This window comes from Haemaphysalis longicornis, unplaced genomic scaffold (assembly GCF_048455015.1).
Source record: "Haemaphysalis longicornis isolate Haplotype H1 unplaced genomic scaffold, Haemaphysalis longicornis Haplotype H1 scaffold_3, whole genome shotgun sequence".
Lineage (NCBI taxonomy): Eukaryota > Metazoa > Arthropoda > Arachnida > Ixodida > Ixodidae > Haemaphysalis > Haemaphysalis longicornis.
In genome coordinates, this window is record NW_027526335.1 from 104,844,028 (window position 1) to 104,871,786 (window position 27,759).

At 47.9% G+C, this 27,759-nt stretch overlaps 1 protein-coding gene and 13 non-coding genes across 14 annotated transcripts in view; 2 read left to right on the forward strand and 12 right to left on the reverse strand.

Annotated features, from left to right (window-relative positions):
* Positions 1-11,863: 11,863 nt before the first annotated feature.
* Positions 11,864-11,934, reverse strand: Trnag-gcc (transfer RNA glycine (anticodon GCC)). The gene has a single exon. It is a non-coding gene; the product is annotated as a tRNA-Gly (tRNA).
* A 281-nt stretch (positions 11,935-12,215) lies between these two features.
* Positions 12,216-12,291, reverse strand: Trnag-gcc (transfer RNA glycine (anticodon GCC)). Its single transcript has one exon. It is a non-coding gene; the product is annotated as a tRNA-Gly (tRNA).
* Positions 12,292-12,576: 285 nt separating this feature from the next.
* On the reverse strand, positions 12,577-12,647 carry Trnag-gcc (transfer RNA glycine (anticodon GCC)). The gene has a single exon. It is a non-coding gene; the product is annotated as a tRNA-Gly (tRNA).
* Positions 12,648-12,928: 281 nt separating this feature from the next.
* Trnag-gcc (transfer RNA glycine (anticodon GCC)) lies at positions 12,929-12,999 on the reverse strand. Its single transcript has one exon. It is a non-coding gene; the product is annotated as a tRNA-Gly (tRNA).
* Positions 13,000-13,285: 286 nt separating this feature from the next.
* On the reverse strand, positions 13,286-13,356 carry Trnag-gcc (transfer RNA glycine (anticodon GCC)). The gene has a single exon. It is a non-coding gene; the product is annotated as a tRNA-Gly (tRNA).
* Positions 13,357-13,642: 286 nt separating this feature from the next.
* Trnag-gcc (transfer RNA glycine (anticodon GCC)) lies at positions 13,643-13,713 on the reverse strand. The gene has a single exon. It is a non-coding gene; the product is annotated as a tRNA-Gly (tRNA).
* Positions 13,714-13,999: 286 nt separating this feature from the next.
* Positions 14,000-14,070, reverse strand: Trnag-gcc (transfer RNA glycine (anticodon GCC)). Its single transcript has one exon. It is a non-coding gene; the product is annotated as a tRNA-Gly (tRNA).
* Positions 14,071-14,356: 286 nt separating this feature from the next.
* Positions 14,357-14,427, reverse strand: Trnag-gcc (transfer RNA glycine (anticodon GCC)). The gene has a single exon. It is a non-coding gene; the product is annotated as a tRNA-Gly (tRNA).
* A 286-nt stretch (positions 14,428-14,713) lies between these two features.
* Trnag-gcc (transfer RNA glycine (anticodon GCC)) lies at positions 14,714-14,784 on the reverse strand. The gene has a single exon. It is a non-coding gene; the product is annotated as a tRNA-Gly (tRNA).
* Positions 14,785-15,047: 263 nt separating this feature from the next.
* On the reverse strand, positions 15,048-15,118 carry Trnag-gcc (transfer RNA glycine (anticodon GCC)). Its single transcript has one exon. It is a non-coding gene; the product is annotated as a tRNA-Gly (tRNA).
* A 286-nt stretch (positions 15,119-15,404) lies between these two features.
* Positions 15,405-15,475, reverse strand: Trnag-gcc (transfer RNA glycine (anticodon GCC)). The gene has a single exon. It is a non-coding gene; the product is annotated as a tRNA-Gly (tRNA).
* A 286-nt stretch (positions 15,476-15,761) lies between these two features.
* Positions 15,762-15,832, reverse strand: Trnag-gcc (transfer RNA glycine (anticodon GCC)). Its single transcript has one exon. It is a non-coding gene; the product is annotated as a tRNA-Gly (tRNA).
* Positions 15,833-17,441: 1,609 nt separating this feature from the next.
* Trnag-gcc (transfer RNA glycine (anticodon GCC)) lies at positions 17,442-17,512 on the forward strand. The gene has a single exon. It is a non-coding gene; the product is annotated as a tRNA-Gly (tRNA).
* Positions 17,513-24,887: 7,375 nt separating this feature from the next.
* LOC144174978 (sodium-dependent phosphate transport protein 3-like) overlaps positions 24,888-27,759 on the forward strand; it is a 79,545-nt gene continuing 76,673 nt past the window's right edge. Inside the window, exon 1 of the mRNA XM_077703982.1 lies at positions 24,888-24,940. The gene's annotated coding sequence lies outside the window, so the exon portion shown is untranslated. The remainder of the gene's footprint in view (positions 24,941-27,759) is intronic.

The window sequence follows — 27,759 nt, forward strand, 5'->3', positions numbered from 1 at the left end:
CTGCTCTCCAGGCCCTCTTTACCTACCCAGCTTCAGTGGGTGGACAGAACACAGGCGCGCGGACTGCATATGGGCCCCACGGAAGAAGAAATCACTCCCCAGGGCTGCACTCTGGGCCGTTCAGAAATCTGAACAGAAGTATTTCTTCCCCCTCCTCCTTCTCTGCCGCAAATCTCGTCGCCTCCGTCCGCGGCGCAGAGACGGAGAAGACAGATCGTCTAACACCGGGTTGGAGCTTACTTTAATTTTATAAAAAGAGTTTCCACTCTTGTGCTACACCAATACAACTCAACCAAACACCGTTCATGCTTCATGCATTGATTTAACCTTAACAAGAATGTCTCTTTGAAGTAATAAATGGTGTGGTTAAGTGCATTTCACTTCTCTCTGGTTTTGCTATTTGTAGAGCGATGTGAGTGAATTTAAGTGACGTCGCATGGGTAATCGTTATGGGTGCCGTTTACAGCTTTGCTTTCCAACCACATTCACGGGGTGGATTGGCGCGATTTTTTTTTTTACTCCCACATCTTTTGGCCACCTTTTATTCTATTTTGACTTGTCATGTGTATTTTGAATAACCAAATTGGTAGTCTTGCAAAAGTTGCTCAGTGTGCTTATTGCTGCATTTAAGGTGTGTCTAGACGCTTTAGCTCAGTCAGATTTGTCAGGCCACACGAAATGCAGTAAAATGTGGTTATGCTGTCCCATCTATACAATATCAAAGTTGTTTTAGATGAAATAAGTTATATATGTGCACTCTTATTCTGATAACCACATTTCTATATACCCCTGGGCGTAAAACAGGAAGAGAGCTATAAGAGTCGTCTTGATGACATCTTAATAAGATGATAGCAAGATGGCTACAATGCCGCTGGCGTAAACTGCTGTGAGAGGTTTTCCTTTATGTCTCCACAATTACTAGAAAACATCTTCACAAGACATTATGTCTCTATTTGGCATGCTTAGAAGTCTTCTCGTAGATTGCTATTCAAAATTTTTGAGAATGTCGTCAAAACGGAGAATAAACGTTTTGTTGCTTTCATTCCAGATAGCTATGAGGTGTTTAGTATTCGTCCTGTAAACGTCTTGTTGGAATTTTTAGCAGTCTCTGAGATATCATCAAGAATATCTTGCAAGACTTGTAGCTCAGGCATAGCGTCGCGTTAGCCGAGCTACAGGATGGCTATCTCCAGTCTTGGCAATGTCTATAAAAATATTCAGGTGTTGCGTAGACATCTTGGAGGTCTTGCCCAGATGTCGTATAGAAGTGTGGTAGCTGTCCTAATGTGCAGATCAAGATGTCTTGGACAGCTACACAAGATAAGTTTGAGAATTCTACAAGACGTGCTTGCGTTCACTGGGAAGTGAACTGCGAGCTCAGAAACTTATCTGAGCTATTCGAAGCGGGCGTTTTGGGAGCGGGTTGAAACGGGAAGGGTGTTTTGCGAACGGGTTGAAACAGAAAGCGGCCAAACGGGAAGGGCGTTTTGGGAATGGGTTCAAGCGGGGCGGGTTCAAACGGGAATTTATTTATTTATTTATTTCCAATACTGTTAGCCCTTGCGGGCTGTTACAGAGGTGGGAGGAAAATAATTTTCCACAAACATGTAACACCAGTTCCGCGATAGACAAGCAATGCATTCAGAGAACACACAATGACAGCTTACGCTCAAATGGTTCACTCGTGGGTGTGTCAATAAATACATCTGCATCAAGGTTGTTCCACTCAACTATAGTTTTTACAAGAAAAGAAAATTTGAACACATCAACGCGTGGCACATACAGCATCACAGCATGAGAGTGACCTGTTCGTGGCGACACTCGCCCTGGGGGGTACAAGTATAGCCTGGAATCCAAGTTGAATTTATTATTATACAATTGGTACAAGAATTTCAGCCTAGCTATTTTTCTGCGCACTGAGAGTTCGGGCAAACCGGCACGAGATAATAGTGCAGATACAGACTGCGTTCTTCGGTACGCACCGAAGATAAACCTTGCAGCTAGCCTTTGAATCCGTTCCAATTTGTTTATCAAACCCACATTGTGCGGATCCCACACTATACTAGCGTACTCCAGTGTCGGCCGTATAATTGATTGGTACGCCTTGAGCTTGACCTCAGGTGTAGCATCTTTTAACTTTCGCCTTAACAGACCGAGTTTGCGTTGAGCAGATCCGCAGATGTTATCAATATGCTCGTTCCAGTTCAAATTGTTCGTTATTGTGACCCCGAGATACTTAAGCTTACTGGCATGCTGAAGTGGAATATTATTTATTGTGTAAGTAAAAGGCAACGGGGTTTTCTTGCTAGATACAGTCATGTAAGCCGATTTATCAAAATTAATTTTCATGTCCCATGTAACACACCAGTCGTAAATTTTTTGAAGGCTTTTGTTCTGCTCGCATTCATCGACGCGCAGCGAGGCTCCACAAATTCTGAACTCCGAGCCGGCCGGTGTCCCTCGGAAGGGGAAACGTGTGTTTTGTGTTTGTTCTTGTGCTTGTGTGTGCGCGCTTCTCCTTCCCTCTCCGAGCCGGGGACGGCCGGAAAAGGAATTCGGCCCGCTTCTCCCGCTGTCCTGAGACCCCGGCGAGGTGTTGAGTTGCGTTTCGCAGAACCGTGCCGCGCCTGGGTCCAGAGACGCCACGACCAGCAGTCTGCCGCTGCCAGCCCTCGAGACGGCACCACTTTTTTTACGGAGCTGAGCAGAAGAAGGAACCTTTATTTTTTTCCACTTGTAACCTTTTCTTGTTTTTCATTTATTCTTAATTAAAGTTTTGCCTTTTAATCCTTCTAATGTTTACCCGTTATCTTTATGGATAGCGGACGCATCGACCCCGTCGAATCGCGTTCCGCGAGGCCAGAATAGTAAAAAAAAGTGAAGTCTCCCGCTTCGGCCGCAACCGTCAGGTCCGTCAACGCAAAGGATTACGTCACCACGGGAAGCCTTCCGTCGACGGCTCGCCCATGACAGCACCTTCTGCAAGGACAGCCCGACGTTCAGCGGCCACCAGGAAGCAAGGGCAACCAACGGCAAGGTAGGCTCACCTTGATACCTACTAGTCAGCTTCGCATCCTACGCAAGTGACTTTTCCATTGAACGGAGGGTACTCTGCGAAAGAGGCGGCAAGCCTTAATGGATCCACACGAGCTGACCAGTCAGACTGAAAAAACGAGCTCCGCCACAGAAGACGAGCCACGGGAAGCTAGCTCTAGACCGCGACGAGCCACTACGCTCTCTCTCAAGGCTCAAGAAAATTACGAGACGAGCCGCGACCGGCATTGTCGTACAGTCGACGCGTCATGGAGAAGTGTGGAAAGAGCCATAAGTCCATTTCCACTGGCTAATGTAGCTGACAGCGGGGCAACTACAACAAGGCTTCGGGACACATTCCTTCAATATCAAGAGGCCAGTGACACGTACGCCGCGTTCCTGTTAACTACTGGCACTGCTGAAAGCCTTAGCGAACTGCAGCTTCACGGGGCTGTCGACGCAGACCGAGTGGCTACCGCCCGCAAAAGGTTACGCGAGAGCGAAGACGAACGAGACGGCGAGAGGGAGAACGGTCGAAAAGAGAAGACAATGTCCCGGGTGGCATCCGCTCGCTCGGTTACTTCTTCGAGATCGCGGCGAACGAACTCGCCTACGATAATCATGGTTGCTGCGCAGGCACGCGCACAGGCACAGGCCGCCGTAGCGAGAGCCTCTTTCGTTCGGAAGGAGGCAGCTATGAAACTTGAAAGGGCGAAGCTGGACGCTGAACTTGAACTCCTTCAGCACGAGAAGGAGGCTGCGGCTGCTGAGGCACAGGCGGTGGTTTTGGAGGCAGCGGCGGAGCAGGATGGCCGGGGAGTGTGCCCGCTCACTCCCTCCCCTAGACGTTGCGCAGCGCACGGAGAGTTACGTCGCAGAACAAGCAAGTCTGCATGCCATGGATCTCGTACCCGCGCCCCCCGTGCCTGGCGACGGTCGCCGTAGTAGCAGCCACTCAGAACCCCAGTACTTGTCGGCTTCGCAGGCCCATCAGCGGCCACCGCCGCCAAATCTGGCCCCGCCGAACGCAGGCGTGGAGTTAGCTGGCGTCATGCGGTACCTGTGTCGTAGGGATCTGGTTTCCACCGGCCTCGCCATATTTGACGACAAACCTGACAGCTATCGGGCTTGGAAATCGTCATTTAAAGGGGTGATCCGGGGCCTCGATCTATCTTCTCAAGAAGAGCTTGACCTCCTGATCAAGTGGCTGGGTCCGAACTCATCAGCGCAGGCCAAGAGGCTCAGATCAGTGCACGTCGACAACTTCACAGCGGGCTTGAACGTCGTTTGGAAACGTTTGGACGACAACTACGGGCGCCCTGAGGTGGTTGAAGACGCGTTGCTAAGTAGGCTGGAGGAGTTCCCAAAGCTCTCTCACCGAGACAACGTGAGGCTGCAAGAACTCTCGGACTTGCTCCACGAGCTAGAGGTGGCAAAGAGAGATCCATATCTTGCGGGACTCAAATACCTTGATTCCGCCCGTGGAGTTAACTCGATCGTCTCAAAGCTGCCCCCTGGGCTTCAGGAAAAGTGGATGTCCGTGGGCTGCAAATACAAAATGGAAAACAACACCGCATTTCCACCCTTTTCTTTCTTCGCAAGCTTCATCATGGACGAGGCAAGCATGAGAAACGACCCTAGCTTCATGCCCAACCGCAATGATGCTTCTGCTGCATCCAACCCACGAAGAGTGAACCAAGACTCCAAGCCGCCTCACGGGACTCCTTTTATCTCTACCGTGAAGACAGATGTTGATTCAGCTTCCTCAACGGACCAACAAAAACCGGGCACCCGCACTGAGCGGCATGCTGAACATAATCTGGACGCGTGGTGTCCCCTGCATAGGAGACCACACCCCCTCGCGGAGTGCCGCGCCTTCCGCATGAAAGGCTTGGCTGAACGAACGGAATTCCTCAGACAACGGGGAATCTGTCTCCATTGTTGTAAGTCGACAGACCACTCAGCGAAGCAGTGCCGGGCAGTTGTGAAGTGCCTTCTATGTGGAGCTGACGACCATGATACAGCCTTTCATCCACCAGCAAGCCAATTCTCAGATGCAGCCTTCGAAAACGAAAACTCTCAGACCACCCCGAAACAAGTCTGCTACACACGCACTCAAGTGAACAACGATGACGACGAAAAGTCTTCCGACAAAATATGTCTTGTTGAAGCGAGAAAAGAACTCCCAACCACTTTCTCCAGACCCATCACCTAAGTTGTGCACTTGTTTTCGCCCGGCAAGTAGCGGTGGTGTCGAACAGGCTTGACACCAGACGGGGAGTGTTCTGCTCGCATTCATCGACGCGCAGCGAGGCTCCACAAATTCTGAACTCCGAGCCGGCCGGTGTCCCTCGGAAGGGGAAACGTGTGTTTTGTTTTTGTTCTTGTGCTTGTGTGTGCGCGCTTCTCCTTCCCTCCCCGAGCCGGGGACGGCTGGAAAAGGAATTCGGCCCGTTTCTCCCGCTGTCCTGAGACCCCGGCGAGGTGTTAAGTGATGTTTCGCAGAACCGTGCCGCGCCTTGGTCGACAGACGCCACGAACACCAGTCTGCCGCTGCCAGCCCTCGAGACGGCACCACTTTTTTTACGGAGCTGAGCAGAAGAAAGAACCTTTATTTTTTTCCACTTGTAACCTTTTCTTGTTTTTCATTTATTCTTAATTAAAGTTGTGCCTTTTAATCCTTCTAATGTTTACCCGTTATCTTTATGGATAGCGGACGCATCAACCCCGTCGAATCGCGTACCGCGAGGCCAGAATAGCTTTCGTTTAACAGCGCTTGATCTTGAACATTCTTGACGCGACAATAAATGAGGCAATCATCCGCAAATAGACGTAGTTCAATCTTAGAATCAATGTCATTAGCAATGTCATTAACATATAAAAGAAACAAAATTGGTCCTAAAACCGACCCTTGCGGAACACCCGACAAAACCGGCAAAAAAGATGACCGTTCACCAGCTATTTGGACATACTGTTTTCTATTGGAAAGGTACGCGTGAATCCATTTCACGATTTGCTTGTTAACTCCAAGTTTATATAATTTCTCAATAAGTTTAGTGTGACACACCCGGTCAAAAGCCTTTGAAAAATCAATGGCTATTACGTCGATTTGCTCCTTGTTGTTAATTGCAAGGCCGAACGCATGGGACACTTCAAAAAGCTGCGTTACTGTCGACAAGCGTCGGCGAAAACCATGCTGTTTTCCGTAGAATAAGTTGTTAGTTTCAATGTATTCAACTAGATGTTTCGATATTATATGTTCTAACATTTTACACGCTGCGCATGTAATGGAAATTGGTCTATAATTTTCCGGCAATAACTTATTGCCCGCCTTGAAAACAGGTACAATGCGAGCAAGGAGCCAGTCTTCGGGTACACCTCCAGTTCGCAATGACACTGCAAAAATTCTCAACAAGAAATGGGATATCCATTCGCAATAGCGCCTCAGGAACTGATTGGGTATTTCATCGGGACCACAAGATTTTTTGGTATCCAGTTTCAGCAACAAGGCTACAATGCCATCTCGGGAAATGTCGATATCGTTAGTATCTCCACACACTGACAAAGCATCAGTTGTATCTGAGGGGCGCCTATTACTGCTAGGTGTAAATACCGAATTAAACATACTGTTAAAAGCATGAGCGATCAAATCTGGCTTACTACAGACGTTTCCGTTTACCTTGATTTCATTAATGTCGCGCTTAGAATCCGATAAGTATGTCCAGAATTTTTGAGGCGAGTTTTGCATATAATCCACAAGCGTTGTCGAAAAAAAGGTCGCCTTTGCACTTTTTAGTTTCTTTCTGAGTTGCGTGCCGAGAGTAGCTATTTCTTCACTTCTCCTTGGCATCCTTTTACGCGCACGATTCAGTCGTCGCTTCAAATGAATGATGTCCCTAGTTACCCATGGGCTGCGTCTTCCCATGCGTTTGGCCTTCTTAGGCACATATTTTTCTAAGCAGGCGCGTACAACTGACACAAAGTATTTCCAAAGACTATTTATATCATCTTCGACAGGGATATTATCAAGAGCGCATTCTAAGTAGTCCGTAACTGACGTGTCGTCAGCACGATTAAAATTATACACATGTACAGAGGGATTTCTTTCTAGTTGTATATTACCCATAGTTAAAGTTGCTACGACTGTTTTATGATCTGATATGCCATCATGTATGTCGATATTACAATTGAAGGTCCCGTCTGTCAAGAAAAGCAAATCCAGGGTAAATGTATTTTGTCCTTGTGTCCTGGTTGGTTCTTTGACCACCTGAACAAGGTTATGCTTAAGCATGATCTCTAACATTGTATCAGCGCTAGGCTTTTCAACTAATCCCGTAATTCTCGCATTCCAATCGACACCAGGTAAATTAAAGTCCCCTGCTAAAATAATTCTACTTCTGGCATTCCTTATAGTATTTAAGTGCTGGTCAAGAGTACACAAAAACTCAACTGGGCTTCCGGGGGTTCTATAGATAACGCCCACCATCAAAATGGTGGTATCAAGAAACAGTTTGCACCAAACACTTTCATGCCCGTTTATGGATGACACAGTTTCATATCTGAGTGGCTTCTTCACTAATAGTGCTACGCCACCACCTCGTGTTGCTCTATCTTTGCGGATCACACTGTAATTGCCTGGGAATACTTCCTCGTCCTTAACGTCACTGTGCAACCACGTTTCTGTTATGGCAATTAGCTCCGCGTCGTGGAGCAAAGACAAGTATTCAAGTTGTTCTACCTTATTCACAATGCTTCGGGCATTTATGTTCAGTAATCTTATCTGTGGCTGCCTTGCGCGTCAGTCAACTTTTTCGGAAGCAAGTGGCCGCTCGTTGCGCAGTCTCACGCGCACGTTCTGCTCGAAATCCCATGTATAAGCAATGCTATTGATAAAAAGCTTATCGTGAACAAGGTTGACCTTTGCACCGGCGCCTTTCTCAGTCTGCGCCGATTTCCAAAGTAGCCTTCTTTTTTCAACTGTTTCCGGGGAGTAGTCATCAGAAACACTGATTTTCGTTCCTTTGAGTTTTTTGCAGTTCTTGAAGATTGCCACCTTTTCATTGAAATCGTACAATTTTAGTATAACAGGCCTATCACGCGACTGTTTCTTTTGACCAAGCCTATGTATTCTTTCAACTGACGAGACCATGACGCCAAGTTTCTCAGAAAAGATATTTTTTACAACCTTCTGCTCGATGTCCTCACGCGTTTCGTTTTCACTGGACACCAAATACAATAACATTATTGCGCCGTGCCCGGTCTTCCAAATCAATTAGTCGCTGCTGTTGATGCTGAACTGTTCGTTTAACGTCTTCAACTGTTCTTTCTAAAATTTCCACCCGAGCACATTGATTCATAATTTTAGTGAGGCTTTCTTCCAAATTGGCAAGCCTGTTGTCCATTTGATTTTGCTTTTCCAAAATTTGTTCCAGCAATTCTTCCACAGTTGGACCAGGGTTCATTTCTACGTCCCCAGAAAGCAAGACCTTCAGGTCCAACCACAACATGCTCAAAATCTCAAGACACTTCACAGGGAGCGGCAGCACCAACAGACAAAGGCAATTTGACCGCAATCGTGATACGGGAGAGTAATAACCAACCTGCAAAACAAGCCATGAGTGGTCATGCGACATTGCCGCTGTCGTGCTGCCGCTCCCACTGAAGGTAGTTGGTTGAGGTGCCAGCTTTATATGCCCGCTGCCCGCTGCCGATGTCACTCCTGCTTGATGGTCCGATTGGCTCATCCAAGTGACGTCCACCGCTGCTGTACTGGGCACCGCATTGCTGACGATAAGCGGCAGAATCTGCAAAACAAGCCATGCGTGGTCATGCGACATTGCCGCTGTCGTGCTGCCGCTCCCACAATGGGTTGTTTCGGGCTACACCCATGGAGCGTCATGGTATTTGGTGCCGTTAGCTGTAATTTTTTAATGCTTTACGTTCGCCGGACGTAACTCAAAACATTGGCCTAAAGTTCCGTTGGACGTAACTCTATAAACTGGCTTAAAGTTACGTCGGACGTAGCTCTAGTTTTCAATTTTGGGTTCCGTCGGACGTTACTCTAGAAACTGGCTTATAGTTCCGTCGGACGTAACTTTAGTTTTCAATTTTGGGTTACGTTGGACGTAACTCTAGAAACTGGCTTACAGTTCCGTCGGACGTAACTTTAGTTTTCAATTTTGGGTTACGTTGGACGTAACTCTAGAAACTGGCTTAAAGTTACGTCGGACGTAACCCTAGTTTTCAATTCTGGGTTCCGTCGGACGTAACTCTAGAAACTGGCTTAAAGTTCCGTCGGACGTAACTCTAGTTTTCAATTTTGGGTTCCGTCGGACGTAACTCTAGACACTGCGTTCTTTAATGCCGGTCTTCGACACAACACAGAAACAAACAAACTTATTCACATGAGCAACTCGAGCGACAAGCCACCAACCTATATGAAGGCTGATGTCTCTCTAAAATTCCCTAAGCATAGTCAAGGGTTCTATCCTTGACAGCCACTCAGGAGTGTATGCCTTGCGCTTCTGCACTTCTACGTACTGGGATATAGACTCACGAAAACATTGCCGCGTAGGTCGGGCGTCCACATCACCGTGGAGCCAGGCCATGCGCGAGCGCCATATGCTATGCAAGGCCTTCAACATAACGAGGTCCAAGGGCGCCCCCTCCTCGTTTTCGACCGCTAGATAGCGTATGCCATGGGTGCTCAGCGGGAAATCTTTATGAAGGGTCCTCTGGAGGACATCCCACAAAAATACCGCAGCCCAACAATGCAGAAAAACGTGCTCTATCGTTTCTGGTTGTTTACAAATTGAACACTGAGTTCCCCATGGCACAGATATCCCTCTATCCTGCATCCATGTTCCAACAGACAAGGTGCCTGTGTGTAATTTGAAGAAAAAGGTTTTCACACCAGAGTGAACCTCCATTCTTTTGACGCGCTTTAGCACATTTTGGCCTGGCCCAGCACGGTAATTATACCTATACATAGGGACGGGGAAAACAACATCGCAAATGTCCTTATACAGTTTTTTGCGTGTCACAGAGGACAGGTACTCTCCAGAAAAACGTGCGAATAGAAAACGGGCCGTCATAGCTATTTCCTTCAAATACCCATACACGCCACCTGGCATGCACCATGTTGATACTACATATTCCGGCATAGCACGCGCCAGCCGTACTTGCATGACACTCTGCAAGAACGGGTCACGAACATCTCGCCAAAACAAAAACCGGTTTACCAGCTGTCGCACATAAAGGTGCGCCAGCCTCAAGCCATCATCTCGGACTCTCCGAAACAGGTTTGTTCTGCTGCACATCTCCCATGTTGAGCCCCAAACGAACACCGCAAATACCCGGTGAAGCCTTTGGACGTTGATTCGCGAACAATGCAGTACCTGCATGATATACCAAATCTTCGCTACAAAGAATAAGTTACATGCCGTGGCCCTTGCAAAAATTGACAACCTTGCCCCCTTCCATTTCTCGGCCTTCTCCCTCAACGCCACTGTCTGGCTACGCCAGTATGGTTCACTATCCCTGTAATATTCCAGTTCAACGCCCAAGTACTTCACTGGAGTGGTGACCCAACTAATATTAGCGAAGGTTGGCGGTGTTGATGACCATTCCCCATGCCAAAATCCTAGGCACTTTGCCTAGTTCACAAAACTACCCGTCACCATGCCAAACTTTTTGACAGTGTCAACTACCAACTGAACGCTTTCTTCGTTCATACAAAAAACGGCCACGTCGTCTGCGTAAGCCAAAAGTTTAACTTCCGACTCATGCAGTCGGAAGCCTTCGATGGCACTATTTCTGATTATACTCATACACAGGGCTTCGATGTATATGCAAAACAATAGGGGGCTGAGGGGGCAGCCCTGGCGCACCGAACGCTGCACTTCAATTGGGGCTCCCAACTTTTTGTTCACGATCAGCCGCGTAGTGCAATTGCGGTACGCCAGGGCGACGCCCTCTTTAGTTACAAACCCAACGTTCACATGGTCCAAAATACAAAACAATATCTCGTGTGACACACAATCAAACGCTTTTTCCAAGTCAATCTGCAGGACTGCCACTCCCGTGTGCAGGGCGTCGCAGCACTCAAGGACACACCTTGCTTTATGGATATTTGTAAAAATATTGCGACCCTTAATTCCGCACGTCTGATGTGGCCCTACTATTTGTTGGACAACACTTTGAAGCCTTTGTGCCAGATCTTTCATAAAGATTTTGTAGTCGACGTTTGTTAATGATATTGGCCGGTACGACTTGACAAATTTAAGTTTCTCCGCTTCATCTGTCTTAGGAATGAGGACTGTGTGGAACGTGGAATATGATGGGGGCAGTGTTTTAAGATCATACGCTGCATTAAACATCTTCGTTAGCACAGGTACCATTTCATATTTAAACATATTATAAAAAGCAGCGCTTAACCCATCCGGCCCCGGCGACTTTCCCGGGTTCAGGCTTTCAATAGCACATTTCACTTCGTCTTCCGAAATAGGTCGTTCAAGCCAGTCCTTTCAGAAGAACCACCGACGCCGACGATGGGCAGTCGGAGTGGATTCCGTTCCTCGTCTGATTTCGAAACTAGTTCCTTTAATTAGGTCACTGATGGTGCGAGTGCCCTCTCCGCCACTGCCCGTCACCTTTGACGAATGCTTTTCTAATTCATCAAGCACGCCTACGATGCGCATAATAAACATATCTAACTTTTAACCCACCCAGAGAGTGCGAGATGGTTTTCGTTCTCTTCCCACCCGTTACACTCCGATGTAGTGGCCTTTCCTGATTTTGGTAGGACGAACATGTGATCAAAAATGTGAACTGCGTCGGCCAGGAATCGAACCCGGGCCACCCGCGTGGCAGGCGAGTATTCTACCACTGAACCACCGACGCCGACGATGGGCAGTCGGAGTGGATTCCGTTCCTCGTCTGATTTCGAAACTAGTTCCTTTAATTAGGTCACTAATGGTGCGAGTGCCCTCTCCGCCACTGCCCGTCACCTTTGACTAATGCTTTTCTAATTCGTCAAGCACGCCCACGATGCGCATAATAAACATATCTAACTTCTAACCCACCCAGAGAGTGCGAGATGGTTTTCTTTCCCTTCCCACCTATTACACTCCGATGTAGTGGCCTTTCCTGATTTTGGTAGGACGAATATTTGAACAAAAAAGTGAACTGCGTGGCCGGGAATCGAACCCGGGCCACCCGCGTGGCAGGCGAGTATTCTACCACTGAACCACCGACGCCGACGATGGGCAGTCGGAGTGGATTCCGTTCCTCGTCTGATTTCGAAACTAGTTCCTTTAATTAGGTCACTAATGGTGCGAGTGCCCTCTCCGCCACTGCCCGTCACCTTTGACTAATGCTTTTCTAATTCGTCAAGCACGCCCACGATGCGCATAATAAACATATCTAACTTCTAACCCACCCAGAGAGTGCGAGATGGTTTTCTTTCCCTTCCCACCTGTTACACTCCGATGTAGTGGCCTTTCCTGATTTTGGTAGGACGAATATTTGAACAAAAAAGTGAACTGCGTCGGCCGGGAATCGAACCCGGGCCACCCGCGTGGCAGGCGAGTATTCTACCACTGAACCACCGACGCCGACGATGGGCAGTCGGAGTGGATTCCGTTCCTCGTCTGATTTCGAAACTAGTTCCTTTAATTAGGTCACTAATGGTGCGAGTGCCCTCTCCGCCACTGCCCGTCACCTTTGACGAATGCTTTTCTAATTCATCAAGCACGCCTACGAATAATAAACATATCTAACTTTTAACCCACCCAGAGAGTGCGAGATGGTTTTCGTTCTCTTCCCACCCGTTACACTCCGATGTAGTGGCCTTCCCTGATTTTGGTAGGACGAACATGTGATCAAAAATGTGAACTGCGTCGGCCGGGAATCGAACCCGGGCCACCCGCCTGGCAGGCGAGTATTCTACCACTGAACCACCGACGCCGACGATGGGCAGTCGGAGTGGATTCCGTTCCTCGTCTGATTTCGAAACTAGTTCCTTTAATTAGGTCACTGATGGTGCGAGTGCCCTCTCCGCCACTGCCCGTCACCTTTGACGAATGCTTTTCTAATTCGTCAAGCACGCCCACGATGCGCATAATAAACATATCTAACTTCTAACCCACCCAGAGAGTGCGAGATGGTTTTCTTTCCCTTCCCACCTGTTACACTCCGATGTAGTGGCCTTTCCTGATTTTGGTAGGACGAATATTTGAACAAAAAAGTGCACTGCGTCGGCCGGGAATCGAACCCGGGCCACCCGCGTGGCAGGCTAGTATTCTACCACTGAACCACCGACGCCGACGATGGGCAGTCGGAGTGGATTCCGTTCCTCGTCTGATTTCGAAACTAGTTCCTTTAATTAGGTCACTAATGGTGCGAGTGCCCTCTCCGCCACTGCCCGTCACCTTTGACTAATGCTTTTCTAATTCGTCAAGCACGCCCACGATGCGCATAATAAACATATCTAACTTCTAACCCACCCAGAGAGTGCGAGATGGTTTTCTTTCCCTTCCCACCTGTTACACTCCGATGTAGTGGCCTTTCCTGATTTTGGTAGGACGAATATTTGAACAAAAAAGTGCACTGCGTCGGCCGGGAATCGAACCCGGGCCACCCGCGTGGCAGGCGAGTATTCTACCACTGAACCACCGACGCCGACGATTGGCAGTCGGAGTGGATTGCGTTCCTCGTCTGATTTCGAAACTAGTTCCTTTAATTAGGTCACTAATGGTGCGAGTGCCCTCTCCGCCACTGCCCGTCACCTTTGACGAATGCTTTTCTAATTCATCAAGCACGCCTACGATGCGCATAATAAACATATCTAACTTTTAACCCACCCAGAGAGTGCGAGATGGTTTTCGTTCTCTTCCCACCCGTTACACTCCGATGTAGTGGCCTTCCCTGATTTTGGTAGGACGAACATGTGATCAAAAATGTGAACTGCGTCGGCCGGGAATCGAACCCGGGCCACCCGCGTGGCAGGCGAGTATTCTACCACTGAACCACCGACGCCGACGATGGACAGTCGGAGTGGATTCCGTTCCTCGTCTGATTTCGAAACTAGTTCCTTTAATTAGGTCACTGATGGTGCGAGTGCCCTCTCCGCCACTGCCCGTCACCTTTGACGAATGCTTTTCTAATTCATCAAGCACGCCCACGATGCGCATAATAAACATATCTAACTTCTAACCCACCCAGAGAGTGCGAGATGGTTTTCTTTCCCTTCCCACCTGTTACACTCCGATGTAGTGGCCTTTCCTGATTTTGGTAGGACGAATATTTGAACAAAAAAGTGCACTACGTCGGCCGGGAATCGAACCCGGGCCACCCGCGTGGCAGGCTAGTATTCTACCACTGAACCACCGACGCCGACGATTGGCAGTCGGAGTGGATTGCGTTCCTCGTCTGATTTCGAAACTAGTTCCTTTAATTAGGTCACTAATGGTGCGAGTGCCCTCTCCGCCACTGCCCGTCACCTTTGACGAATGCTTTTCTAATTCATCAAGCACGCCTACGATGCGCATAATAAACATATCTAACTTTTAACCCACCCAGAGAGTGCGAGATGGTTTTCGTTCTCTTCCCACCCGTTACACTCCGATGTAGTGGCCTTCCCTGATTTTGGTAGGACGAACATGTGATCAAAAATGTGAACTGCGTCGGCCGGGAATCGAACCCGGGCCACCCGCGTGGCAGGCGAGTATTCTACCACTGAACCACCGACGCCGACGATGGACAGTCGGAGTGGATTCCGTTCCTCGTCTGATTTCGAAACTAGCTGCGAGTGCCCTCTCCGCCACTGCCCGTCACCTTTGACTAATGCTTTTCTAATTCGTCAAGCACGCCCACGATGCGCATAATAAACATATCTAACTTTTAACCCACCCAGAGAGTGCGAGATGGTTTTCTTTCCCTTCCCACCTGTTACACTCCGATGTAGTGGCCTTTCCTGATTTTGGTAGGACGAATATTTGAACAAAAAAGTGCACTGCGTCGGCCGGGAATCGAACCCGGGCCACCCGCGTGGCAGGCGAGTATTCTACCACTGAACCACCGACGCCGACGATTGGCAGTCGGAGTGGATTGCGTTCCTCGTCTGATTTCGAAACTAGTTCCTTTAATTAGGTCACTAATGGTGCGAGTGCCCTCTCCGCCACTGCCCGTCACCTTTGACGAATGCTTTTCTAATTCATCAAGCACGCCTACGATGCGCATAATAAACATATCTAACTTTTAACCCACCCAGAGAGTGCGAGATGGTTTTCTTTCCCTTCCCACCCGTTACACTCCGATGTAGTGGCCTTCCCTGATTTTGGTAGGACGAACATGTGATCAAAAATGTGAACTGCGTCGGCCGGGAATCGAACCCGGGCCACCCGCGTGGCAGGCGAGTATTCTACCACTGAACCACCGACGCCGACGATGGGCAGTCGGAGTGGATTCCGTTCCTCGTCTGATTTCGAAACTAGTTCCTTTAATTAGGTCACTAATGGTGCGAGTGCCCTCTCCGCCACTGCCCGTCACCTTTGACGAATGCTTTTCTAATTCATCAAGCACGCCTACGATGCGCATAATAAACATATCTAACTTCTAACCCAGCCAGAGAGTGCGAGATGGTTCTCGATCCCTTCCCCCCTGTTCTACTCCGATGTAGCGGGCTTCCCCGATTTTGGTAGGACGAACGTGTGATCAAAAATGTGAACTGCGTCGGCCGGGAATCGAACCCGGGCCACCCGCGTGGCAGGCGAGTATTCTACCACTGAACCACCGACGCCGACGATGAAAGGCTAAATCTTGTCACAAACAAGCCGTGTTTCGCTATGTCCGAAGATATGTAGGTCACTGGACTTCGTCCAGGAGCAATGGGAGCGTTCTTTCCGCTGCACCGAACTAATAACCTCGTTGCGCTTCTAAGAAGGAACAGTTGCACGGTGTGCGTTTATAATGACGTGGATTGTACTCTCAGCAAAACACTTGTGGCGAAGGTACCTTAACGTCACGCGGAAAAAAAATATCAGGACGGAGCTGGGTTGTTGTTTTTCTTTCTTTTTTTTTTTTACAGCGGGCTATTGTTGCCTAACAACCCGGTTCTTTCTCTCTTTTTTGCGCCCGTAGGACTAAAGTAGTACAAAACTATTTATTGGACCGAGAGACCGATGGTCTAAACAGAAGAAGGGAGCGGGGAGAATTAAAGCACTGGTACATTAAGCATGCTCGTCCTCCCAGCTACAGGGCCGCTGTTTTCTGAACGTGCCGAGGCTGACCGTACGTTTCCTCCTCTCGCGCTGTGCACGCACATCCTCCCCCTTCGGCCACATGTTCGCCTTCGACGCTTATTTTTTTATATGAGATGACGTATATTTATAAAAAGAATGCCTTCCCAGCAATGCATTTGTGTTTGGCAGTGAAGCCGGCTTTAAATTTAAGGAGATAGGCGTAAACTTAGTCTTTTAAAGCAGATTTTCCCTGATGGTGTGTTGCAGCCAACCGAATTGTGAATGCGGCGTCAAATGAAAGCGATCGATGCAGCTCTTATCGAGCAGCGTAGCGTTATAGCCGAAATTGAAACATGGTTACAGATTCAGTGAAACCTGTTTAATGTTAATTTTACAGAAACACCTCTGAAGTCGCCAGAATTTCTCGCCGCATCACTCAAACTATCTACGGCCAATGCACTGTGGTCCAGTTCCAGTTCACGGACACCGCTCTACCGATAAGCCAACACGGCGTACGCAGTGTGCATGAGGCCGTACATTTCCCCCCGCCCCTCCCTCGGTAAATTATCTTGTGTTTAGGTTGGCGGGGAGTAGACGAAGACACCTACCCTGCAAAAAAATTAGATAAAATCACAGAGGATTATTTTTAGGCCGCAAGTCACGCGGCATGCAATAACGACGATCCATTATTCGGCAATGCGCCTGCAGCAAACAAAAAATATCAAGAAAGCGGATTATGTTCAGAGTGTTTCTGCATTCCCAGAACATTTAATAAGCGGTTCAGCTCTGCGCTGACGCCAATAAAGCGCTATTCTTATTTAAAAATCTTCGTCATTAACAGAACCCGATTTTGTGGAACATAGTGTTGTTCACCCAACGTGTAGGCAGTAGAGATATTTGTGGTGACTTCGTTTCATCGTCCTCTTCACGTCCTCCTCTCCTCTACTCCGCTCCCCCACGCCTCCACTTCTACCCTTCTCACATTACACTCTCCCCTCCCCTGTCCCTCCCTCTCAGTCCTCCTCCTCTCCCTCCGCCATTCTCTCCCTCTGTATCCGCATGGAAGGACAAGAATTGCGTGACCTACATAGAGACAACGGTCGCGAAACCGGCTGCGGATAGATTTCTATTTATTCGAGCAGAGGAGATCTCAAGTATGAAAAGTCGGCGTCGGTGGTTCAGTGGTAGAATACTCGCCTGCCACGCGGGTGGCCCGGGTTCGATTCCCGGCCGACGCATGAGTATTTTTTTCTTGCATTTTTATGGTTGAAGTCTTTTAGGGGTTTGGGCTGTTGGCGTCTCCTGTCATCGTCGTAATCGTCGTCTCATGTAGTCATGGTACTAATACTTCGGCAAACCCGTTTACGCCTCGCGCTAGAACGTAACGCGTACTAAAAGAATAGTTGCAGACAGGGCCGTACCCAGAGGGGGGTTTTGGGGGTTCGAACCCCTCCCGAAATCTTTTCCAGGCAGCACGTAAACAATACTTACTGTTGCTTTCAGCAAAACTACCCCCTTCCCAAAATTCATAACCCCCCCCCCCCCCCCCCCCGAAAAAAATTTCTGGGTACGGCCCTGGTTGCAGAGACATCTACGTTTGTATCCGAAGGTGTAAGGCGCGATAGCGATACTTCGACTCCCACTGAGCCTTTCCGTACGCCGCTGCTGCATTCCCTATCTATGCTTTACGAGCACGAAAGGTTATCAAAAAGAGAAATACTAGCAACCAGGTTTTTTAATCGCCGTGTGCCAGGAGAGGCGTAGGCTCTCTCCGCTTCTGTGGCTGAAAATGTGAGCGTGAAAGGTTGCGAATGCGAGATGTTGGTCAGTTTGAGCGAGGAGGAGTCAATGTCAGTGTATCAAAATATTTACTCTGTGATGTCTAGGCCGGGCTGAACGATTAGTTTTTTCAGAGAGAGAGACAGAGAGAGAGATGTTTCTACATGAAGAAATAGTTGTGGTTTAGAAAAACGGGGTAAAGAAATGGCAGAGAGATCAAAGGTGGAACCTGAGCCTACGGCAGCAGATGCAGCAGCTCCTTCCCTTGCCCTCTCAATCAGCTCGCACTGATCTTGAGGTAACGAGCTGGTAAAATCTGCCTCCCATGCCTCAAAGAAGTGGATGATGTTATATTTGAGTTGTTCTCCCCTGCCCATACCGTTGGACCAGGCTAAGTCGCACGCAAGAGGGTGGATGCTTCCCCAATTTTAGCAGAGTTGTTTGAAGAGGGAAGTGTGGTAGTCGTGGTCACAAGGAGCACGCTATGCGAGTTCGTCTTGCGTAGTGCGTCCGTTCGCTTTCTGACCATTGGATACGGCTGTAAAGGTGACGTTGTTAACTTTCTGCATTATCTATGGGAATATCTTACCTAAGTGCTTTGTATTTTGCCTCCAGAAAACTGTGTAATGTTCTTTGTGGGTCTGCAATGATGTTACACTTCTATTTGGTGATTCCGCTATTCAGATCGCCAAGAGGATGCCTCCAACTTCCACTTCTTTGTTCCTGTATGTTGGAGGATCACGCTGCCACAAAGATTGTCACAGCAGTCAACTACGAAAATTGGGGCCTCGTGCTTTCGTACATCCCGAAGTCGGTGTATACTGGGGTCTCATGATATTGAAACTTTCCCCGAAGGAACTTGAGCCTGCCATACCGCCTCTTCCTGTGTAGGATTGTATCCATATTTTTGGTAGACGAGAGTTTTTGTCCGGGGACGCTGGATCGGTGCGATGTCTATCATGGCGTGAAGTGGTTTTCTTTCAAAGGGAGGAGGGGCTACCTGTCTTTTCTTTTCTGTTTGGGAGTGCCTCTTTGTGGCGCCTGTTTCTTTACAAAGAGGGTATCTTGGCCCTTCCCGAATTTTTTTTTTTTTTTTTTTTTACATTCGCTTTCTTGGTGCTAGGCGAATGGCTTCTCCGATTTCTTGAAGGCCTCTCCCATTGACCTTCATTCGCTGTTGTCATGCGCTTCCAGAGTCCATTCTTTGCTCCGAATGTTTTTATTTCATCCCTCCATCGAGTAAATGGCCGTCCCCTTCTTCTATACCCGTCTATGCATGTTCACTCGTTACCCAGTGGTCCACCCTTTGTTAGTTCGTCTCACGGTCAAAATTGCGAGGTTGAGAACTGCCTTATATGCTGTCCTAGTGATGGTGTTTCTTCCACTCTCTTTGGTGCGGGTAAACTTGTGGTACGGCACACTCTGCAATAGTCTGGTCATGATCAGTGGAAGGGAAAAGGTTTGGGCGTGTTGGTTCATCGTCAGACAGAAAACAAGCGCTAAATAAAAGCACAGCGCCTGTCCCGTCCACTCCTCGTCCTGTGTTTTTATTTAGCGCTTGTTTTCCGTCTGTCCATGATCAGTGGTTGGATGAGTGAAAACGCGTGAAAACGCGTGTCCTTTCTTTCGTGTCCGACGTTCCCGTCCTCCTTTTTAAACTTCTGTTGCCGTATCTTGCTGTCTCAGCCGTAGCTTCCGGGTTGCCGCTGCGACGTATTTCCGTGGACGCCTGATGAGCACTGCTGACAGCGGGCGGCTAGGAGCCACGGGGAAATCGAAAAATGAGCCTGATTACGCTATCGCGTTAAAACACCGGGACAGTCGTTTACGCCTCGCGCTGGAGCGCTTCGTAACGCGTACTAAACATTGGGACACTCGGTTACGCCTCGCGCTGGAGAGCTTCGTGCTTCAAAGACAAGAGACTTTTACAGCAAAGCTGTATAACTTTACCGCCAATGCTTTCATCTCCGCTGGCAAAAACGGCAAGGCTCAAAGAATACCTTTATTCACTACTTGCTTCGCTCCTCCCCAGGTTTCACGTTAGTGGAGATGGCCCGGGATTTTTCTTTTCAAATCACCGCCGTTTTCAGAACCCAGTTGCCTGGATAATAATGCCTGGATAATAATAAGTAACTTCGGGTTCATTTAAAGGGAATCTTATTCGTGTTTGGAAGTCCTGCTAAAACAGAGCGGCACTGTGTGGTTTGCTCGTCGCAGCAGATATGCCTTCAAGTTTTTGCTTTGCTTCTGCTGTGATTTTCTTTAAAGTGGGTATCAAGTTCGTTTGTTGCTGCAGCTGAAAGGAAGTCACCCAACAGCCGCGATATAACTTACCGCGCTCGAATGAAGTCATTCCAGCGCTCAAAAAAAAAAAAAACTCCAAAAAGGGGGAAATTGAGGAAAATTCTTTTGAGCAAGTTTTTAAGTTATCGGATGGGGTCGGGATACAGCAGTAATTTTTGGCTTAGGTATTTTGTGGACACTTTTATAAGTACTGGAAGCGCTTGTTGACCACGTTCTGAAAGAAGTTGAAAATTGGGTCGCAGGGTCTCGTTTAACGCACCTTTTCATGATAAGCAGCCAATCATTATTACCCGCAATTGTCGAAGACCAGAAGTTTTATTACAGCAATATCACCAGGTGCGTGTTTCCGGGGTTTCCCAGGGGTATTAGCTTAAGTTCGACGAGGTAAAGATCTATCTCTTTAAATATATCGAAAGAGTTAGGCAGGCAGTATATAGGTTTATTTGTATCGAGAGAACGCGTGCCCAAAGTATACAAATGCACTGTGCTATACGATAAACACCCTTTGATGGGTTATGTGATAAAGTAAATATAGAGCTAGGTGTCACTACCAACTACCCTCACGTTTCACTCCACCGCTCGCGTGAGCTATCTCTGAGGCTGATTGTCGGAATTCGAGAAAGGAATCTAAAGGAATGACCTACGAGGTAAAGAACCTTATTTTCAGCCGGGAAGAAACGCTGTCATAGCTCTTTATCTAGCGTTTATCTAATGATCTTGGAAAAAGTCGTAGTGCGATTCACGGTTCGCCGCTGAGAACCTGATATAACTCTTTCGTGGCGCCGAGTTTTGTTTACTTGCCTCAATCAGTTCACAGTGAAGTTTCAAACGTATCGACATTCCCGCTAGTTGTAATATATTGGAGCCTACGAGCAAAGGACGGTTCCAGAAAACGACTGTAACTCGTGTTTTAACCAAACTATCCTGAAACAAATAACTTGACGTCGTATACTGTTCAGATGACTATGTAATCGTGAGAACTTTTGTCTCTACTAGTACCATGGATCAGTCACATCTTAAAGGGACTCTGAAACACTCCCGACAATCCCTTTCACTCTTTCCGTCGCGTGCGGAAGTGCTGCGAAAGCTACAGTTATCGCCAGCACGGAGCGGCACTGCGTGATTTGCTCGTCGCACGTACCAGATCCGCCTTCCGTTTCTGCTTCGCTTTTGTGGCTTTGCTATGGAATGCGTTCACTGCTGCAACTGAAGGAAAGCCGGCCAATAGCCGCTACACCACTGTAATGACGTAATTCCAGCGGTCGAAGAACGCCAAGACCAGGAAAGAGAGAAAAATCTTTTGAGCAAGTTTCTGAGTTTTCTGATGGGCATACCGCAGAAATTTTAAACTGGGGTGTTTTGCGAGACCATAATCTAAATAATGGACGCGTTGGTTGGCTACGTTCTGCGAAAATTTTAATTTCTAAAAAAAGTTGAAAAACTGTTGCAGGGTCCCTTTAACCTAAAACCGCCGCTCATAGTCCATTTTAGCAACATCAAAAAACCACTGTGGAATGGCAGCCCCATTTTTGTAGGCTAGGGCGAAACTGTAGTTCTTCCAAGTTTCAATACGGTAATTAACTGAGAATTATGCTAATTAGAAAATTAGTAACAATCGCATTCGTATTTTGTTTTTTGCGCTCGCACAGTCTCACACGTAAATACGCTTATAAATAAGCATTGCTAAACCTCCTGTCCGTGTGAATTTTCATTCGTTTTTCAAATATCATATTGATCGGTATTTTAGTAACTTCCCCTTCGAGTCAAATGAGCGGAGATCTCTGTCAGACAATTCTTTTTAACTTTGATCAGACTGTACAGACTAATTGATGGTTTCAATATGCGAGCTTGTGCCATTCCGTGGCAGCTTGCCTAATCATAGCATGCAGCAGCGTAAACCCCCTTTTTTCTCCACGGAATTTTTCAGATCACACAAACTTCAAAAAGGGCGCATTTTACTCACATTTCTGCCGTATTTCACTGGTTTTTTTGTTTCCAGCTAGCTGGTAAAACTATATTTAAGGCAGCCTTTTCTTTTGCGTTTCCTTGTATTGTATCTTTTATTTTACAAATGTATAACTTGTTTACCGCATACATCCTCTACAGCGTCTGAATATTTTACATTGCATGCAATTGTAAACCTGCTTAGCCCTAGTGTTTCTTCTTTCTTGATACTCTTGCTTCTTGTTTTTATCATGCAAATGCAACCCCTGTAAAGGGGGCTGTATTTTGTCCCAAATAACTATTTTAGCTCGACCGTGATGCAGAGCTCGATCGTACCAGCGCGTCAGCATTGATGGCTTTGGCGAGCGCGATTTATACCGGTAGTATTTGTTTAAACAGTTAAAGTCGCTCTGCGAAAACATAGCAAAATATTCGCGCTCTATTAAGGCTGCTTCTCAGCTTCACGCTCAGGCAACTGAGTTAATCAGCAACAGCTCAACTTTAGATGCGTAACGCAGGCTTTATTCCCTATACCTACTGGACTTCAGCCGTTACACCAGATAAGTGAAGACTCGCAGCAACGTAAAATTTCGACAATGTTCGCAGAAAGAGCTGCAGCATGCATGAACGGGGCAGTCAACTTCGCACAACGTGGACCCGACTATTTCCGGCCCACCGTGAATTCTCTTATAGTGCGAACTGTTGTGTATCCGTGTTCGATATTCAATTTTGGTAGCGTGGCTGGTGTTCCGGAAACGCTCATCAGGAGACCGATGAGTGCTGATGAAGGAGAAAATTTATACAGTTATTTATATTGAACATCTTCGAATAACAGCGTAAAAACACCGATATTCAACCAATTGCAACTCGCCCAAACGTCGATCCTCTGCAGTTATTTACATGATGGATATATGCGGCGTCTCGAATGGAATCGCAGAACGATCAACACGCCTTTTTGTGCACAGCAAGAGTTCCTCGAGTTCCCCTAGGGAATTCAACTCCAGAAGTCTGGTCCAATGTGCACGAACCCACAGTTCAACACATCCGCCCCGCCCACCCCCGAAGCTGTCCCGGATCATCGCCTCCTGTTGGAGGCGATGCCCGGATGCTTTCCCACGTGATTGCGAGGGCGACAAGGCATTAGCACCGCTCAGGCGAGGAGACTTTTTGTCCCAGCCCGGGGCAACACCTCGGTGCCTGAGTCACGTAGTTCGTGCCGATTATCGATTCCACGGTCCGCGCTGGCGAAGTGGGAAGTCGCCTCCCGTCGTCTTTCACTCGAAGAGTTGCGGGGTAGACGATCTCTAACCAATGACGCGTCTTGTTTCTTGAATAAGCCGTCGTACGCGGCGCGGGTCAAACCGGTCGCTGGCGGCGAAAACACGCTAATTGGCGTCGACGTCACTTGTCAGCTTACGTATGCATCGGGTCACTAACCCAATTATGACAGCGTGAAGTTCCGCGTTACTGAAACATTCAGTAAGCAAGCTCCAAAGCCTGCCATTCAACGAAGTTCTACAAGTTTGCGCAGGGTCGAAACCCATTCGAAACGATAGAACGCAGACGCCATTGCCCCGAACTCTCTCCCTGGGGAGGTTTCTTCACGCGGAATGCGCTTCCTAAGAACGACGCCATTTAACACTTCAAAGAGTAGCATAATGAAAAGGGTACTCACTGAAGTCGAGATGTACTGTCCTAAGGTTAGACGTACGACCTGTCCTAACCTTCCACATACTGTTTCTGCTTTCTTTTCTCGCGTTTTGCGATATGGCTTACTTTGCTATCGCAAAGTAAGCCATAGCCTGGTTATTATTCCTGCCTTTCTTTTGCCTATTTCTTTGCCCGTGCCTTTTCTGTGGACCAGACCGCAGGTTAATGCTCAGGTTTGTTCGGCGCACCGTACCCGATATATTTGAGCCTTATCCATCTAAAGAGACCTAAAAGATACCAATTCACATTTATTTACTTAAATAATGCGACTTAAAGGGACATTGAAGTGATTTTTGATTTTTAAAGGTTGAGGGATTACCAGCCCAAATTGCAATCTCTACGTTCGACCACTCTCGCTGCGTTTGCGCGACTTTATTCAGTAGAAAATTCAATTCGAAAACGCCGCCCTCATCTCTGAATCCTCCTCGCCGATTTCTACGACATTTCGTATGCCGTCAAAACAAGATGGCTTCGCTACTGCACGGCTCGTCGACCCTCCGGCAGAATAGGCCGGCCCAGCTGACTGAACTAGCACAGCGTTTAGTCGGCCGGCCGGTCGTCGCAAATCGTTCGCTCAGTTGAAACTAAGCCACGGCACGTTTGTGCCAGGAAGAATGTGCCTTCAGTTTGTTAGTGTGTAGTCTGCATCAAGCTCTAAGTCCAAGTCCCTCCGCACGAGCGCTTATTATGCGGCGCTTAGCCGATGGTGTGGGATTCGCATAGCAGCGTCGGTGAAAACAACACGACACCGCCGGCTGGAGTAACCGAACACGTGCCGCGACCGGAGCGGCGGGCAGCGAACTTTGAACGGCACAGGCGGGCTTCGCACGAGCATTCCGCCGCGCAGAGGGCGACTCGCTGTACGTCGCTCGGAGTGGAAGCAAATAACCCATGTTTCTCCACAATTGTTACGATTCCAAGCCGTGCTGGTAAGCTCATCTGACTTATTTTACAGCCGACAACATGGCAGAAGCGCGGTATGCCGATTACTAAGATGTCAGAATGCCCGTCCAACGACGTACGTCGGATGTCAAGCATGTTGTTTCACACAACCGAAGCCCAAACTGACCTGAAATATAATCTTGGACATTGTCCAATCACGTAGCACATTTTACTGACGTCACTGCTGTTAGTTGGTGCGGCCGCCGCAAACCGCCTATGGTAGTTTTTCTTCTTTCACGCTTTATAAAATAAATACGCCTCATCGCCCGCATGAACGATCAAAAATGTGTTTATTTGAGCCAGTCTGCGCCGTGCAAGCAAAAACAGGAGCTTGACAAATTCACTTATGAGTCCCTTTAAAGCAAAATATTCGCTGTGGAAAACAAAAGGAATAACTGTTGGGACTCGAACCCGGGTGGTTAGAACCAAAGCCCAAAACTCAACCCGTCCACCACGGGAGCCGACAAGTCGGGTCCCAAACAAGCCCTACATAATCACCACAAACATCGACGTCCTCGACGGGCTTTTCAACGGAGCGGCGGAAAGCTTGACTTGTCGAGTCTTTATATGATGTGTGGGCGAATGTTTCACGGTTTTACCGATAATCATTTTAGCTTCGCCCCTCTCATCATCATTCACTTCGTGGAGATGGCGGGATTTTTTTCTATCCTTTTATGGTACCGTCACTGTACTCACAGATTCGTACGAGGCCCTCACAGCTTTGCGATCATATGATTCGACCCACCCTGTCGTCCACGAAATTCTATTTCAAATTCAACTCCTCAAACGGAGCAACACCAACATCCGCGTCGACTGGGTACCTGGCCACGAACCATTTTCTTCAGGCAACCAGGCGGCTCATATGGCCGCTCAGGAGAGTTCCCCCTCTTATCCTCCACTGGTGCCTGGGGTAAGGCCGTCGCGGTCCCCCTCTCCCTCCCCAGCGATGCGTGTTCACCAGCACAAGAAGGACCGACGCACACGTCTAAAAGCCCTAACTCCAGCTAGCTACCTCAGCCGCCTACCTACTATTCCCCGCTCAGGCGAAATTTTCATTAACAAATATATTGCAAATTCAGCGTACACACCTGAAACACTTCGCAAGTGGTATACCCCTCACCTGCCCCCTCGATGCCCTTACTGCCGTACCACCACTCCATCAGACCTCACACACCTAGTTTGGTGGTGCCCAGCTTTCGCCACGCACCGTACATTTCAATCTCCCCAACCCCATCCCGATCCACAACAAACTGATGCACAACTATTATATGAAATAGCGGTTTATTCAATTAAAAGCGGTCTGGCACGGGTTGTTTGAGCGGGTCCTCCCCCGAACGAACTGGTGTATGTGCACAAACCCCATTGCGATCACCATGAACTGGCCCATGAATTGCAGGTTCCAAGAACTGGCCCAGTTATTGACTCTACTGAGAACGACCAGCATTAATTTGTTTATTTTCTCTTACCCTCCCTCCCCATTCCTTTCCCCCATCGTGACCAGTGGTCATCCTTTTCTATTCAAGGTTGTCTCTCTCTCTCTCTGCACTAATCAGCCATTCGAGACTCACGTGGCTGCGCCACTGTTCCTGTATCATAATAAAAAAGGAACTGTGGAAGCTGCAAAGTCTGGCGAATGAATGCAGAAAACGGTATGCCGGCCTGATGGACACGGGATTAAAATAACAAAATGGAATAAGTGAATAGGCTTAATTTAGCTATTGGGGCGTGCATCGGCTGTCTCGTCTTTTCGGACATAAAAAAAAAGTGTTGCTTTCTTTGCGTGATTTTCTCGCTGCTTCGAGTGCAGTTCGGTTATTAATAAAATAATTGGTTTGCTGCCTATTTATTTATTTATTTATTTATTTATTTATTTATTTATTTCCGCACATGTGTCCGGCCATCGAAGGGCCACACACATGTGCGAAGAGCGACGCGTTTCCACGCGCGTTTTTCTCTTTTCCGAAACCCGTGCTGCAGCCTTCCTACGAGTTTCTGATCGTAGCCGGACCGGTTTCGAGGTAAAACGCGTGCGAAAACGTTTCACTTTCCGCTTATGTGGTGCAAACGCTCCGCGCGCACAACGACGACAAGCACCTGCTTGCAGCTCGGCAGACGTGCGCGCATAAATAGGCAAAACGGCTGCAAGAGCAACAAATTTCCGCCACTCGCCACAACGTCGCCCTTATATGGGAACAGTGCGTATACATACTGATACAAAAAAAAAAAAGGCGCCAAGTCTCTTATTTCACGAGACGGACGGCGATGGCGCTGTAGTCGTCTTCCCGCGGGGAAGGAGCCATTGAACTGGGGTTAGAGTTTAGCACAGCAAAGTCAGGAGTTCTGGTTTTTAATGACGACGCCCGTAATGAATCGGTATTCGTTCAACAAGCAGCAATACCGTGGGTAACGGAATACAAATATCTGGGCATATAGATAAACGAAGGTCAGGCGTATCTAAAAACTCATGAGAAGCATTTAAGAATGAAAGGCAAAAGAAACGCCTCTATCATGAAGCATGTAGAGCACTGTACAGATGTGACGTAGTGAGAAGAATCTGGAAGGGAGTAATGGTGCAGCACTCACTTTTTAAACGCAGTAGTGTGTGTTAAATCAAAGATTCAATCAGGGCTAGAAGTAAATCAGAGGGCGCTAGGTCGATTGTCATTAGGAGCACACAGTAAAACAAAAAATGAGGCAGTGCAGGGAGACATGGGATGGGCATCCTTCGATTTGAGAGAAGCACAGAGCAAAATATGTTTTGAAGAACGCCTTAGAAATATGGATGACCAGAGATTGGCGGCCAAAG